At 39.7% G+C, this 17,548-nt stretch overlaps 1 pseudogene; it reads left to right on the top strand.

Moving 5' to 3' along the window:
- Positions 1-17,548, top strand: part of LOC124620362 — a 64,351-nt pseudogene that overhangs the window by 40,601 nt on the left and 6,202 nt on the right.

Here is a 17,548-nt window from a genome sequence, read left to right on the forward strand (position 1 = left end):
ACAATGTGAGGTGTCTGCCCTATATAAGGTTTCCCATAATGGCATCAGATCTTATATATGATCTGTGTTTTCTAAGGTCAAGATTGTCTTTAACTGAACACAAACAATTCCTTAGTTTTGCTGGTAGACGAAAAATACACTTGATTCTGTTTCTCTTAGCGATTCTTTTAATTTTGAAAACATGCCACTGAAATATGGCAAGAAAGCCATTTGCAGTGCTTGTCTAAGTATCTTCATTTACATCCCTACACTGAACTTGCTTTGCTCAGAACACATTGCAAATCTGTTTACAAGAATAAACATTCTGCTGGAACACTGTTCTTAGGTGTTACAGTTCACCAGGCAGACTGTCGGTATCTGAAATCACGTGTGCTCTATGTGCCAGGGAGTGTAAGACACTACCACATTGTGCAGGGTGACGGCAACTTTTGGACCTCAAATATAACTCTGCGTGTATCAGTTTGCAGTAGAGACTAAGCCCCAGTGCTATGTCAGCTTTTCTTCTAACCGTGACATCCAGGAATGGTAAGCTGCTATCTTTTTGTACTTCCACAGTGAACTGAATATTCAGATGGAGCGAGTGCAAATGCTGCAGGGACATAGGTAGTGTCTGTATTATGTGGGCCACACCACAAATGTCTCTTCAGCATTCTGCCAGAAGGAGGAATGTTGGATATTTACTAAGGGAAATAGAGGATCTCCCATGGGAACACTGTCCACTTGATTAAAGTAGTTGGTGTTACATAAGAAATTGGATGAGGTATGCACATGTTTAAACAGCATCACAATTTCTTTCTCAAACTTGCTGCTAATAACCTCTAATGAGGGCTGCAGGGGCACTTTTGTAAGTAATGATATAACATTTGAGCTAACTAAAAGATCTGAAAGTTCTAGTTTAAGCATCTTCAGGTATTCTATGAAATCCTCTGAATTCTAAATATGATGGTCATAGTCATCCACATGATAAATTTCAAAGCTGTCACGTGGAAATTGCCAGTTGCATCTTGCAGCAGTGATGGTGGAAATCACCACCACCTGAAGATGCCAAAATGTTGTGTCACTGAAATATTGAGGGAGGGACTTGCATAATGTTATCTGGTGGGAAACCCAAAGTGTTTTTGCAACAGATCTATTAGGCAAGCCTGAAAAGTCACATATACTCCAAGCAGTAAGTACCTGTTATAAAATGGTCACATTAGTGAGCTTGGCAATTAATTAAGAGTTTATCAATAAATTTGGCTTCATTTTGCAAGAAATTGTGCTGTGTTCCAGTACTCCCTCTTCAACAAAACTAATGTCAGTTTCTGCTCCACCTCTTCAGCCCGAGATCCTATGTATACTCTTGAGCATTTGTGTAAGATACCTGTTTATTTATAAAAATGAAAGTAACTTCTATCATGACTTTCCCATTCTTGTCCAGTGGGTTTGTTATCCTGCTGTTGCCTACTGCAGACTACAAGATTACTGTTGAAGATTTCTGCAAAGTTTTTCTTCCGTTTTAGTGTACCAACATTTCACTGTGTGGTAATTGCCTGGTACTGTTTAACGGGTGTTTTAACTGTTGTTTCAGAGATGCAATACGAAGCAAATGCAGTGAGGATGACTTGCTTGCCATGATTGGGGCAGCAGTGAGAAGAAAGAAGAAACAACATGGAGGTAAGATACATTACAGCAAATGTAACTCTGTAGATAGAAAGAAAATTTCTGCTTAACAAGTCATAGCAAACATAAGAGCAAAATAGAATGAAAAGCAACAGTGATAGAACCTGTGTTTTTTGTGTAAACTTGGATTTAATTTTTTATTTAGTATTCATTCTGATTAATGCCCATTGGTCAACAGTATATTTCAGCCCTAGAATTTGGTTCTGCAAGGTCCACCAGATAACCATATATGGCTGTTGTAACTCCTTTATTGGACTTCAGAAGTTTTCCAGCAACAAATCTTTTTTTTTTTTTTTCTTTCTTTCTTTCTTTTTTTTTCTTTTCTTAAAAAAAAGCTAAAATGCAGAAAACATCATAAAGCAAACACTCACAGAAAAGCATCAGTGTCCTTGAAGCAATGGAAACTCCAGTAGGAATATCAACAATGTTGGAAAAGACAGATTACTACTTACTGATGAAGGCTGTGGCTGAAAGCTTTATGTAAGTGTCTTTTAATTCTTCCCATCTGCAGCCTAAGGTATCTTCTTTATGGTAAGTAACAGTCTGTCTTTTCCTTCATTATTCATTAGTGTTCTTTTTTTTTATTGCTGTTTAGCAAGCATCGTGTGGTATATAAGGGATGTGAATAGCGTCAGATGTTGAATCATCACTCTGGAGGATATGAAGGTGCTGCATATTGGTGTGAGACAGCATTATCTGATGAGAGTTTGAAAGAAACCTCATTGTGGATGTCCATTTGGTCCCCTGGTTAAACCTTGCAACATCTGTATTTTTGGAGTATTTGGATCTGACAGTGGCCTGATGTTGGAAAGTAAGGGCTTACTCATCATCAATGTTCCAGTTGACTACATCAGACCACTACAAGAGAGCATCACTGTGTAGTGTACTGAGTACATTGTAACCTGTTCACGTCTGTGACTGCCATCTGAGAACAAGTACAGTAAACTCTCGTGCAGCTACACTTTTGGCTAGCTAGATTGACACTTGACAAGTTTCAATTTGCGTGCACCTGGAGCCAAGCATTTGCTGGTGTTTTTTGGCAATCTACTGCTAATCAGTGCACTGGTGCGTGTCAAAAGTCCAAGTATCGTCAATTCGTGCGTGTGTTGGTTGAAGCTCTAGTGCGTTTCTTATTCGTATTGCATGGTTTCATGCCACTGCCATCTATTGGAACTCCTTGGAAGTACAGTACATACAGTATTGTTCTATGGAGCACAACGTAGGCCTGTCGAAACTGACAATTAGAGTGCGCCACCTAACACTTTCCACTTGTTGTCGGTACATCAAAGCTGAGTGTTTAACAGTGAACGTACAACACCCTGTTGTGTTGCCACGTGGGCTTGGGTAGAACAGAGGAAATGGCATAGATGTATCGAATGCTTTCATTTGATGGCTGCCACAGCCTGGTTTCAAAAATCAAAAGTTTGTCTAGTGCATCTCGAGTGTTGTCAAGTTGTGCATTTGTGTGTTTCTGATTTGAGGTTTTGTGCTCCCACTATGTGCCTTAAAGTGTCCAGAGATAAAAGGGGCCAAAAACCATAAAGGACTCAGTCAAGTGTCTGTAAAAAGAACACTGAACGTGACTACGGGCACGTAACATAAAATGAATGTGATCTTGTTGGAAAAAGATCATCACACTTTGCAGAGAATTGATGCTGGTGAGCCACCCACAAAAGTTGCTGCAGAGTAGGAGTACAATTACTGATCGGAAGACAAATCGATCAGGAATTGAAAAATTTTTGTTCCATCCAAGCATTGGGCAGCGCAGTGAAATCTTGAAAAACAATGAGAAAAGGTGCACATCCTCAGTTAGAAGAGGCATTATTTTTGTGGCACGAATAAATAAGAGCCAAAGGTGTGTCAGTTTCAGGTCCTCTAATTTGTCAAAATGAGCTAATGAGCTGATAGAAGGAAAGAAGCAAGAATTCCTCGGAAGTAATGGCTGGCAGGATCATTTCAAGAAGCAGCATGGCATCCATGAAATTGCCATCAGTGCCAAATCATTATCTGGGGATGAAGCTGCTATGCTGATTTTAAGAAGAAACTGCACACAATCATTGACAAAGGAGGTTATACTGACAATCAACTTTACAAATGTGATGAAACTGGGTTGAATTACAAAATGCTGCCAACGAAAACCCTTGCCTCTAAAGAAGAAGAAATGGCTTCCAGATACAAAAAAATCAAAGAAAGATTTACTGTCCTCGCTTGCAGTAATGCCACTGGCAATCATAAACTGTGTCTTACTTTAATTGGCAAATCCAAAACACCAAGAGCATTTAGACACCAACCAACCAGCTTTCCCACTGAGGTACACGAATCAGTCTTAAGGCATGTATGAACAGTGCCGTGCCATCTTCAGAGAGTGGTTCCAGGCAGAGTTTGTTTCAGCTGTAGTAAATTACATGGAAGGAAAAGGACTTCCTTGAAAAGCGCTACTTCTTGTGGACAATGCTCCTTCTCACCCAGGTGATCTGCAAGATGGGGACATCAAAGTTGTATTTCTTCCACAAAATGTCACATCTCTATGTCAACCGATGGACCAAGGTATTCTTGAGGTGATGGAAAAACATTACAGACACAAGATGCTGGAATACTTAATAGGTGTGATTGATGCTGCAGATGATTTTGTGGAAGCTCTTAAAAAAATTGATGTTTTAAGTGTCATTCATTGATTGCTGAAGCTTGGAATCTAATTCCTCCAGTTCCTCTTGTTAGGTCTTGGAAAAAACTCTTAGATCGTAAGGCAACCTAAGTGGTGGGAAGGAGGAGACAACACCGAAACTCAAGCTGACATAATTTTGGTGAATTTACTGGAGAAGCTGGTTGTAAAGACACACACTTCGAAGACATTGAAGAGTGGATGGAAAATGGCATTTTTTCATGTGACTGAGGATGAAATCGTCCAAATTGTAACCGATCATAAAGCGTTAGAAGACTATGTTTCTGATGATGAATCAAAGAAAAATATTCCTCACACATTCTGTTACGAAGTGATCCAAACTGCCCTGGAGTACATCAGCCAACAGGAGGAGACGATTTATCCTGAAATAGTTTGATTTCAACGTTGGAGATGTATTGTTGCAGCAATAGTTTCTCAAGCAAAAAGAAAAAAAGACATTCGTGACTTCGTTACCAAAAAATAAACTCTAATGAAGCATCCTAGAACTTCTATGTCCATAACTTAAAAAGTTTTTTTTTTTTTTTACTTTTCTTGAAAGTTCCTCTGGACAGACTTTTCGTTCCTTTGAGTAATCTCTAGATTTGTTTCATAATTTTGTTCAGTAGTTTATTTTTTATTCAAAAGAGTAGGTAATAAAATTAAAACTCCTGTTTTTTCCTGCTGCCAAATAAGGGAGATTTTTTCTGTAAGAATGCAAAATAAATGAGCTTTGTTATACAGCATTTAAAAACTTTGAGTTTTCAATCATAGTTTGGTGCCTTTTTAACATGTCAACACAATTTTTTCAGTAAAAAAGTGTAGGGTTATTTGCAACCATATCAGTAATGTTTTACATACCCTACGCACGTTTTACGATCGTATTTCGCAATATTGACGCAATTTGGAGTGTTCACATGTGAAAACAGGGGGACTTTGATTTATCTGGAATTTTCGTTATCGGAACTGACCACCGTCCTGATCATTTCGGATAAACAGGAGTTCACTGTAATAGTCTCCTTGCAACATGCTGTGTCATACAGCTAGGAGCAGCCAGACTATGGAATTGCCGTCCTGCGCATAGGCTGCCATTAACACCCAAGCAAATGACTGCATGTGAAGTGGTGCCATGATCAAGAAGTATGGACTGCTAATGAATGGCATCACATTATGTTCACTGATGAGTCCCAGTCCTGCACTGCTCCAAATGACTATCGTGGAGAAGTTTGACAGTGACCCGGGGAGATGGGGAGAGGTCCCATTCTTCCACATTTTGGGGGGGGTGGGTCACAAAGGAGTCCCATGGTGTGGGGAGCCATTGGGTATGACTTCAGGTCACGGCTTGTAATGGCCGTGGGAACTCTGATGGTACAGCAGTGTGTAATAGTATTGTGGTGCTATTTTTCAACAGGCCGGTGCTTGTCCACATGTAGTGTGTGTCTCTTTAAATTGTCTGTGTGATGTTGATATACTCCTGTGGCCAGCAAAATCCCCATATCTGTCCCCGATATAACATTATGGGACCAACATGGACGTCAACTCCATCCCACTGCCTGTATCCATGATTGCAATGTCCAGTTACAACAGTTGTGGATCACCTTTCTCAGGAGGGTATACAGCAGCTATACGACATCCTCCCGCACTGTCCAGTCCAGACAGGGTGCATTGCTGTATTGATAAGTGGGCTCAAACTGATAAGTTCTGTGTAAATTTGACTCTGTTTTGTTATCACTGAAATAACATCACATACCCTCTAAATTAGCTATGTTTCAATTTGTTTTCTCCCCACCTTCTGAGTGTCTCACTTTTTTTCAAGCAGTGTAATTTAAGACAGACATAAGAATATGAAAATGGGATGGCATATCACATTGCTATTCAACTATGCCCCTAAGAAAATTGTAAGACAATGGAGAAGAGCAGGTGCACTATTACACTGACTAGAACGTAAACTTAAAGATAGAATTATATTGTGTAACCTATACCGATGACATAATACTAATTGACAAAAACATCACTGATATGCTAAAGCAATTTGAAATATTAAGGGAGCAAGCTAGGAAAATTGGACTACTAATTTCACCTGGAGAAAAAATTCTTGGCTGATACCAAAATGGCACTGGGTGAACTTATATAGGCAATGACATAGTATTCGGTGTTAAATAGTTTAAATAATTTGGTGAAAAAGACCACTGAACATCATAATGAAAAGAAGGCCATAGAATCCAGACTTCAGAAAGTACAAACTGTCTCTCAGTTAACTAAAAGTATTTTTCCTGGAACTCTAAAATCTAACATTGTACAACAGTGATCAAATTAGAATTTCTTTATGCATGAGAGAGACTCTTTGTCCAACACAAGACATGAAAACAGCAAACTGAATTAGAAGAATGTAAAATTGTAGTAAAAATCTTAGGTCCAAGAATAAAGGATGGGATACATCACACAGAACCCAGTGTGAAATCTCCAGGCAAATTCCTAAAAGCTCTTGTTACAATGTGTCTCCAAGGAATCCAACTTGTGGGACATACAGAAAGAATGTATCCAAACAGGCAGCTCATTGGATTCCCACATACTTGAAAAATAAGATCCTACTGATGAAAACAAACAGGAAGAGACCTTAAGAAATTGGAATCACCACATTTACAGTATTCTGATGTAGTGATGAGTCACACAGAGTGCAGTTTCACAGTAGCTTGATCGATGCTTGTACTTGTGTATGTAGTATATGCAAGTGTGTACAGTGTCTATTCTGGTGTACTCACAATATGCTAATTTAGTGGCCGAGCAGTAAACCGGATCCCTACTCGGTTCCAGTGTGCTGTGCTAATTATTCTTCTTCACTTGACATTTATGCTTGGAGCTGCAAGAGAGGTCATTTTCCAGATAGTGCCACAAAAACAACAAATTCTCAGATATCAGTTTAACTTACACGCTTCAACATCATAGACAACATTTCACATTAATATGTTGCAGAGCAGTAGATTAGTGTTAAAATTGCCAGAGTAAACATTGTTCTCCATGTGACAGATTGTCAAAAGATGTCCAAAATCGATAAATTTTATATCTCTGCACAGAGAAGCAGCTGGTTGCTCATTGTCATCTGTGGTGCTAATCAATGGGTCGAGCTCGTTGCTGGCACAGCGCCACCTCAGAGCAAGTGGCCCCTCATCCCAGCAGGTGTCGATGTTTAAACACCCGTATAGCTCCCAAGACTTACTGCGTCTGTGGATAACTCCATCTCTGCACAGAACTTCCCACATTTCCCACACAGTGGGCCCTTGTGTCTCTTACACACAATAAATCTTCAAACTTATTTCATTGGCTAAGTTAAATTTCGAGTGTGATGTGCTATTTCGTAAAAAATAGCAAACGGTAGACATGGATGTTATTGTGACTCTTTCCTAAGGCAACATTTGTGTATTACACTTGGAGAAGTGCACTGCAACATAAAACAGTAGACCGTAAGTTCAAACAATGGAAACTCCAGGTTGGAATATCAGCAGTGTAGGAAAAGATAGAGTGCTAATTACCATAAAGATGGCACGTTAAAATGCAGACAGGCACAGTTAAGACACTTACACATAAGCTTTTGGCCACAACCTTCATCAGAAAAAGAAATAGAAATACACACCATTCATTCACACAAGCAAGCACACCTCACACACACATGACCGCCAACTCCGACAGCTCAGACCAGAATGCTAGTCTGTAAGTTTGCTACACAATAAAATAATTATTCTGAGCTACAAGAAAAATGGATTCAAAGAACTAAACAGCTTGAACAAAAAAAAGGGAAGCTCCCTGAAGCAACGTAGTTTCACGAGTGTGCATACCAGTGGTAAATTATGAGAGTCGCAACTCTCTGAAATGGATACAAAGGCCACCAGATTGCATTAGCTTTGTTTGTGTCTCGGATTGTTACCAAGAATGGTAGGAGCTATAAGAGATGTGAAGAGTGTAAGATGTTGAGTGATCCCTGTGAAGGACACAGATGCCCTGTACTTCTGTGAGTCAGCATTATCAGCACGCAACAAAATTTGAAGGGGCCTAATTGGGTGTCTCCATTTGCCAGGCTGATTGAATTATGCAATATGCAGATTTGTGAGTCATTCAGATGTGGTAGTGGCCCCATGTTGGACTGCTTGGGAACGTAAGGGTGGTGTGCTTGTCAGCAAGCTTCCGGTTTACCGTGTCTGACGAGCCCATGGGAGAATTGCTGTAATGTACGCCGAGCACATAGTAACCCTTTCACACCTGCACCTGTCATGTGACCAGCAGTGAGACATTCTGCAAGACCCGCGATGACAGTTGTCAGTGAGTATGACAACGACATAGGGAGAGGGCGTGTGGGGCAGCATCGGATATGACTTCAGGTCACTCTGACAGCACAGCAGTATGTCATGGACATCCTACATCCTCATTTGCTACCTCCATGTCCAACGGAGTTACAAGAGACAGACCAGTGAAAACATATCCAGTTGTTGACTCACAAAACGGTTTTGAGCTGTGACGCATGTAGTCTTAAGTGAATCATTCATACAAAAAGAAAAGAAGAAGAAGCTAAAGTCAGAATGTGAAAAAATTGGAGAATGGAATAGATATTTGAAGACTTCACACTTGAAACTCCCAGTTTTCCTATTGTGAAAGTGCCTTTGTGACCATATGCATTTCACTGACAATAAACTTTTTTTTTCCCCCTGGGTCTTGGCTCCATATTTTTTCATCCAGTTGAGTCAGAATACTTGCATTGTATTTGTGAGGTATTGTTTCAGTCTTGCAAGCTAATCTAAAATAGAAATCCCTTTTGCATCCTAGAAAACAATGACCACTCTTTCTCTCCGATTAAGTCACCTTGGCTATTTTTGTGCAACTGCTGTTTCATTTCATCCACGGGAACAGATTGGTGCATAGAATCAGTTGTGTGTCAGATTGTCCCAAATTGTTTTTCACATTAGGTTGTAGTCAGGCTTCAACAGACATGCCACTCACTTTCTGGTATGGCCACGGCATCAAATGTTTTGCACATCTTTTTAATTACTGATCTTGCAATATCACACTGTGTTCTTTCTCAGCATTTTCATATTTGATTGTAATTCTAGGAAGTTGTTCATGAGTCATCTTACAGAGACATATGCTACATATGAATTCAGCCACCCATTCCTTAACTGTTGACTATGAAGGAACTCCCCCCATGAACCATGGACCTTGCCATTGGTGGGGAGGCTTGCGTGCCTCAGCGAGACAGATGGCCGTACCGTAGGTGCAACCACAACGGAGGGGTATCTGTTGAGAGGCCAGACAAACATGTGGTTCCTGAAGAGGGGCAGCAGCCTTTTCAGTAGTTGCAGGGGCAACAGTCTGGATGATTGACTGATCTGGCCTTGTAACATTAACCAAAACGGCCTTGCTGTGCTGGTACTGCGAAAGGCTGAAAGCAAGGGGAAACTACAGCCGTAATTTTTCCCGAGTACATGCAGCTCTACAACTTGACTAGAAGAAGAGATCGGTTGGTAGGACATGTTTTGAGGCATCAAGGGATCACAAATTTAGCATTGGAGGGCAGCGTGGAGGGTAAAAATCGTAGAGGGAGACCAAGAGATGAATACACTAAGCAGATTCAGAAGGATGTAGGTTGCAGTAGGTACTGGGAGATGAAGAAGCTTGCACAGGATAGAGTAGCATGGAGAGCTGCATCAAACCACCAGTCTCAGGACTGAAGACCACAACAACAACAACATGAAGGAACTGACTCCTAATAAGTAAGACGATGCCTGTAGAAAAGTACAACAAAACAGTAATCTCAAAAAAGGACAGGATAGCCAGTACATTCTGTAGGACATATTAAAAGTGATTGGTAAAAGAGACTTGGTGTGTTAAATGCAGCTTTTGGTTACATGATAATTGAATTGGATAGATAAACAATCTACTTGCTAAGTGGCGGCAGAACACACACATAAAAGAAGATTATAATTAGGCAAGGTTTCAGAGCCAGTAGCTCATTCTTCAGGCAGAAGGGTTGAAGTGGAAGGAAGAGGGGTGAAGGATAGGTCTAGGAAAAATTGTAGATTTTGAGAAAGTTACCCAGAACTGCAGATCAGGGGAGACTTTCCAGATGGGATGAGAAGGAAAGACTGATTCCACATCTACATACATACTCCACTAGCCACCATATGGTGCATGGCAGAAGGTACCCTGTCTCACTACAATAGTCTGAATAAAATTACTTGATAGTTGACATCAATCACTTGCCGCAACAATGTTGCCACATTGGCTACCAGCTACCGTTTGGTTACAGGTGACAACAAACAAGCGGCTCACTTCACAAATTATGTTAAACGTTTAACACAGAGCAATTTTTCTAGTGGCTGGTGCAAGGTATGTCAGAAATGTTGGATACTCTGTCGACTATTGATTTAAAGTGACCAGTGACTGAACTGGGGAAGACGACCCGTTTTGTATCCCTGACTGTAAACTTGTGTCCTAACCCAGCTGAGAAAATTGTGGTCAACAGTCTGCAGCAGTACTAATATCATGATCGCTTTGTTCATGGCGATTAAAGCTAACGCTTAAGGGTAAACTCAAGACAACAAAAACTCAATTTCAGGGCTGAAAGCAAATTAAAATTTCTCCGTTTCATTTGTTACCTGTAACTATCCTTACTCTAGCTGCACATGCTGCCATGTTAGAAACCAGTGAACAGTCCATGTGGGCACTTGTTCGTGGATTATAGATGACTGAGGCAGATTCCAAATGAAGAAATAGTGACAGGAAGAAAAATAAGACCAAATAGAACAGTCAAAACAATGATGAAAAATGATGCAGCAAAGTATTAAAAATAAAAAAATACATTTAAACCAATTAATTGAATGAAAATAATAATCACACTCTTTTGGTTAGATTTAGAAATAAAAATTTTGCTACATTGATGAGATTCAAACCTACGACATGCTACACATTAGATTAATCTGCCAACCATTGTGCTATGCCACAGCACTGCATGAAGTATTTATATATGTGAATGTAGTGACCCAGTTGCAACTATGAACTGCAACCTTAAAAATTTCAGTTTCACACAATGTAGTGAAAAGCTTATCTAATGTAAGATGATCTCTGTGAATATGATAACTATATGTATGATACTGAATTACACCTTGTGCTGAGTTATTCGGTAGTGTTTGGTTAGTGCTATGAATGAAATGTGTGTCTTTCATTAGCATTGTTAATGTGTGTTGTTTTTGGTGTAGCTATCGCGTGTCATGAAATACATAATAAAAGTGTCGGGCTCGTAATTCGGGATACAAATACATCAAGAAAGAATGCTGAACCAGGAATTGGAAGTGACTGGCCAATTTTGGTGGAGTTTGGCAACAGCAGACAGTTCAAGTGTGACGCTGACTACTCTTATTGGCGTTTGAAGTGCCAACTATCAAGTAATTTTATTTCAACTGTAGTCAGTTCCTTTTCCGTTCCATCTGCCAATCGATTGAGGAAAAAGTGAATGTCTATATGCCTCTCTATGAGTCCTAATTTGTCGTCTCTTATCTTCGTGGTCCTTACGCATAATGTATGTTGGTGCAATCAGAATTGTTCTGCAGTCAGCACAGTGTTCCTCAAAATCCCTCCAGGGATTCCCATTTGAGTTCCAGAAACATCTCCATAATACTTGTATGTTGTTGTTTCGACCTACTGTTAACAAATCTAGTATCCTGCCTCTGAATTACCCCAATGTCTGCTTTAATTCGACCCCTTGTGGATCCCAGACACTAGCATCCTATATCTGATGTCCATCACAGCTGAGCCACACTGTAGTAAAATCCACCCAACAAACGAAAGATGATTATTCGCCCTCCCTACCATGACCCTCACAAGTTTGTTCCATTTCATATCACATTGCAACGTTATGTCCAGATATTGAAACAATGTGACTTCATTCATGACACTACTAATGCTGGATTCTGGCATTATGGATTAGTTTTTCCAACTCATCTGCAGTAACTTATATTTTTCTACATTTAGGGTTAGCTGTCATTTATCACACCAACTGGGAACTTTGCCCAAGTCATCTTTTATCCTCCTAAATCACTCAACGATGACACCTTCCATACACCACAACATCATCAGCAAACAACCACAGATTACTGTCCACTTTGTCCATCAGATCAGTTATGCACATAGAAAATATGAGTAATAGCGCTCCTATCACACATCCCTGGAATGATCCTAATGATACCCTAGTCACTGATGGACACTCACCGTCGGGATAATGTAGTGGGTTCTATTACTTCAGAAGTCTTTGAGCCACTCACATGTCTGGGAACCTATTCCATGTGCTTGTACCTTTGTTAAAAGTCTGCAGTGAGGCACTATGTCAAATGCTTCTCGGAAATCAAGAAATATGGAATCTGGGTTTGTGAATTTTGTGATGGCAAAGTTAGAGGAGCAATGCATCTGCATTAAATTTTGCGTGAAACTCAAGAAAACCTTTACACAGACACACCAAATGATGCAGGGAGCCTATAGCGATGAGTGCTTAAGCCATACTTGGTGTTATGTATTATTCACACGTTTTAAAATGGCTTTACAAAAGTCAAAAATAATCCTTGTTCAGGACGCTCTTAGATGTCCCCTGATGACGCTTGTGTCAGGAACATCAAAGAAATTGTGTGTGGCAGTCGAAGATACACTGTCTGAGAGATTGTAGAAGAATGTAACATTTCAATTGGATCATGTTATGAAATGACACAGCATCTTGGAATGCATTGTGTTGCCGCCAAGTTCATTCCACGGCTCATGAGTCAAGACCAAAAAAACTTTTGGATCTCACAAATGAGAATGAGATGTTCCTTGCGAGAATAGTATGACCCCTGCAGACTTCTTTTTATTTCCAAAGTTGAAAAGGATGAAGTTTTGCTATGGTAGATGAGATAAAAGAAAATTCGCAGACGGCACTTTATGCGACCCAGCAAGATGTGTGTCAAGACTGCTCCTGGAAGTGGAAATGATATTGGGAGCAGTGTATCAATTGTGGAGGAGAGTATTTCGAAGGAGACAATCCATAGTAATTAAAAGATAAGCATAGAAAATTTTATGGACAAAGTTTTGGAATTTTTTGAACAGACGTCGTATGACAAAAGGGCATGCTGAGTTGCCCATGAGCGATGCTTTGTACTGATTTGTGGACATAAACTTATTGGTTTCTATGAAACTGATTAGATTCAAACCCAGAATATGTTCAAGAATTCTGCAGCAAACTGATGTTACGGGTATTGGTCTGTAATTTCGCGGGTCTGTTCTTTCGCCCTTCGTATATACAGGAGACGCCTCTGTATTTTTTTCCCCAGTTGCTAGGTCTTTCTGCTGGGTGAGAGATTCACAATAAATACAAGCTAAGTAAGGGTCCAGTGCCATATAGCACTCTTTGTAAAACCAAATTGAGATTCCATCTGCAACTGGCGACTTATTTGTTTTTAATTATTTCAGGCGTCGGGGATGCTTACGAGGGTGGTTTGAAAAGTTCTTGAAACAGAATAGAAAAAATGTACTTATGTCACTGAAACTTTTTTGTTTTTCAATGTACCCTGCTTGTAGATTAATTCACTTGGTCCAACAGTGTTCCAATACCTCGATCCCATCTCGACAATGATTTTCCTCCAGGCCTATAAAATAGTTGTCAACTCAGGCTATCAATTCTTCATTTAAGTGAATCTTCATCCACAAAGAAAAATTTTAAGTTTAGGGAAGAGGCACGTGTGGCAACAATTCATACCTTAGTTTGTGTAATTTTACCATGGCGATGGTACATGCATGCGAGCGTGCATTTGCTTGATGCTAGACGACTTTCTTCCTTATTAAACCTGGCCTTTTTCGCATATCATTTGTTGCAATTTGTCCAGAAGGTTAGCATAGTATTCTCCAGTAATTGTTTGCCCAGTGGGGAGATAATGTACAAACAGAATCCCCTTCTCATCCCAGAACACTGATGCCATGCTCTTCCCCGCTGAAGGAATTTGGTGGCGCATCCCAGAACACTGACGCCATGTCCTTCCCCGCTGAAGGAGTTTGGCGGCGGAGATTCAGCATGTTTCCACTGCCTTGATTGTTGCTTTGTCTCTGGGGTATAGTAGTAAACCAAAGTTTCCTCGTGGTCACAAACCAGCACAAAAGATCTTGTTTGTTTCTCCTAAAACAGGCCAAACATTGTTGTGATATGTCCATTCTCATGCGTTTTTGACACAGCGTCAAGAGTCGCGGCACCCATCTTGTGAATACCTTTCAGATGACATCTGGCAAGCGTGAGCAATTTCATGCACTCTAAATTGGTGATCCTCCTTGATCATTATGCGGACTTTTGCAATGATTTCTAGAGTAGTGACACGTTTTGGCTGACCTATTCATGGATGATCATCATCTAAGCTCTCCTGACCAAATTGAAATTCATTTATCCACTTGGCAACAGTTGAAGACAAAGGAGCAGAGTCCCCTGGTGTTTTCTGGAAATCGGCATGAATGTCCTTCACTTTCATACCTTTCTTTATGAAGTATTTAATCACTGCTTGAATCTCGACCCAACCCCCCGTCCCGTACCGTCGCGTCTTTGCAGATCACTGCACAGGAACAACAACAGAGCCGTGTCACTGCCACAGCTCTCTTCCAAGAGCACTGACATGGGACGGGTTTACAGGCAACAGTCCAACGAATATCATGTGAACAACTTGTGCTAGTGCTGGCCTCTTGTGGTGATTGTTGTTAGGTGTCTTTGTGCTATTGTCAAATGACGGTATGTTTATATGATTCTCTTGCATGAATGATTTCTTAAATGCAAAATTTAAAACATTTATCTCCTACTGCCACACCAGACTGGTCAAGTGACTTGATGGAATTCTTTGACTCACTTAGTGATTTTACATAGGACAATAAATTCCCCTGCTTCTCAGCCAGATCTTTTGCTGAGGTATGACAGTGGTAGTAACCTTTCCTTGTTGCCATTTGGCATTCTCTTTTGAACCAAGAGTGCAGTAGCTTTTCCTTCCTCAGTATTTTCCAAATTTCATTGTTAAACCGCAGTGGCTCTTTTGCATCCTTAATTCGTTTACTAGGTACAGACTTGTTGAGAGTGCAATTCACGATCTGTTTAAGCTTTGACCATAATCTCTCTACGTCCATCTTAATGGAACTAAGTGATGTCAGTTCTGTCTAAGTAAGATGCTAACATCTGCTTATCTGCTCTTTCTGGCATGAACATTTTCCTAGCCTTCTTGACTGATTTATTAATTTTTGTAACCTTAGTTGTTATTATGTTATCATGATTATTAATCCCCATCTCTATGCTGAAGTCATTGATGATATCTGGCCTGTTTGTAACTACAAGGTCTAAGATATTTCCATTGCATGTGGCATGGCAAACTAGGTGCTCAAGACAATTTTCGAAAACCACATTCAAAAGTGCTTCACAAGATTGACTGCACCCCCTGCAATGAAGCCATAGGCTACCATCTATACTCAGTAGGCTAAATTCACCTCCAACTAGTATTGCATGATCTAGGTATTTATGTGCTACTGTCTGTAGACTTTCTGTGAATGGCTCCAAAACTGTCATAGCAGAACTGGGTGGCTGATTATCCATTAATTAACGTGATTTCACCTAGACTTGTTATACGCAACCAGATAACTTCACTGTCACAATCAGCTTTGACCTCAATAGAGACAATGGACACTCCCTCTCCTACAGTGTCTAACCTGCCTTTCTGATATATATTCCATTAATCACTAAATATGTCAGAGCTTTCTGCTCTCGGTTTCAGCCATCTCTCAGTCTCTGAGAATAATTTGAGTGCGATACTTTCCTGGATGGCAGTAAATTCGGAAACTGTGTTACAAGTACATTGACAACTGATAAAATTTTGACAATCTACACTGGAGTGAATTCAAAAGATAAACCTCAACCAACATTGAATGTATCTTGGTGATAAAGAGCCCAAATAAATAAATTGATGATTTTATTCCATTTCATCTGATTGAATGAAACACACACAGCATAACTACTCAGAAAACAACTATAGTGCTGATTACATTTACTATCATACATGTAGCACTCTGAGAACATTTCACCTTGTCATAGTAGTCCTGTGTTTTGGAACTAGGCAGTGCTTCATTTCACAAAGCGAAAGGAATAGCTTGTGTAAAAAACAAAAGAAGGGGAAATAGTGGTTGCTGGTGTTTTTAACACTATCATTCAATTTAGTTCCTATTGTGAACTTTGCAGCTAGGATATGTAAATGCTCTGAGACTGCTATTGATAATATCTTTATGAACAAATCTAGGGGAAAAACATCATATCACAAAACCAATAGTAAATGGACTATCTGATCACGACGTGCAGCATCTTGTGTTAAATGTTGAAACTTGTCAGGATAAAAAAATATTAAATCTGAGTACAGGAGGATAATAAATAAGCCAGAAATTGAGGAATTCAGGAAATTGCTCAAAGACATGAACTGGAGAGATGTTTACCTGACTCAAATGGAAAATGCAAAGCATTTATTAATAAAGTTACCTCCTCTTTTGAAAATTGTTTTCCCCTAAAGGTAACTCAGATCACACAGAAGTCAAAAGATAAACCATGGATTATACAAGGAATAAAGATATCATGTGGGGCAAAAAGGAGACTGTATCTACTATCTAGGAACGTTTCTGATATTAGAATTGTAATGCATTACAAAGAATACTGCAAAATATTGAATCAAGTAATCCAGAAATCGAAGTAGCTTTATTAAGAGAAAATGATAATTGTATCGGGCAACAAAATAAGAACTGTTTCAGATATAGTGAAGACAGAGAGAAGTGGGGCCAAAAAGGAAGTGGAACAGATAGCTCTAAAAGTAAATGAGACTTTGGTAACAAGTGCATGTAGTGTTGTAAATCTCTTAAGCAAGACTTAATTTTTGTTACTGACGGCTCGGGGTTATCAGGTTCGGTGAATGGTGCAATGGAGTATCTGGGACCAGTCTTTGAAGAACATCGTGTAGAACCTATTCGAGGAACTTTGAATTCCAACCATTGCTTCTCAGTATACTTACTCCTTAATGAAATTTGTTGCAAGTTATATATCTATATTTCCAACAAGTAGCTCAATACATATTATCAATACTAGGAATAAGAAAAATCTACATAAAGACCTAAAATCACTTATGTTGGTCCAAAAGGGGGTCCAATATTCAGGAACACACA

Source organism: Schistocerca americana, chromosome 6 (assembly GCF_021461395.2).
Source record: "Schistocerca americana isolate TAMUIC-IGC-003095 chromosome 6, iqSchAmer2.1, whole genome shotgun sequence".
In the NCBI taxonomy this organism is placed as follows: domain Eukaryota; kingdom Metazoa; phylum Arthropoda; class Insecta; order Orthoptera; family Acrididae; genus Schistocerca; species Schistocerca americana.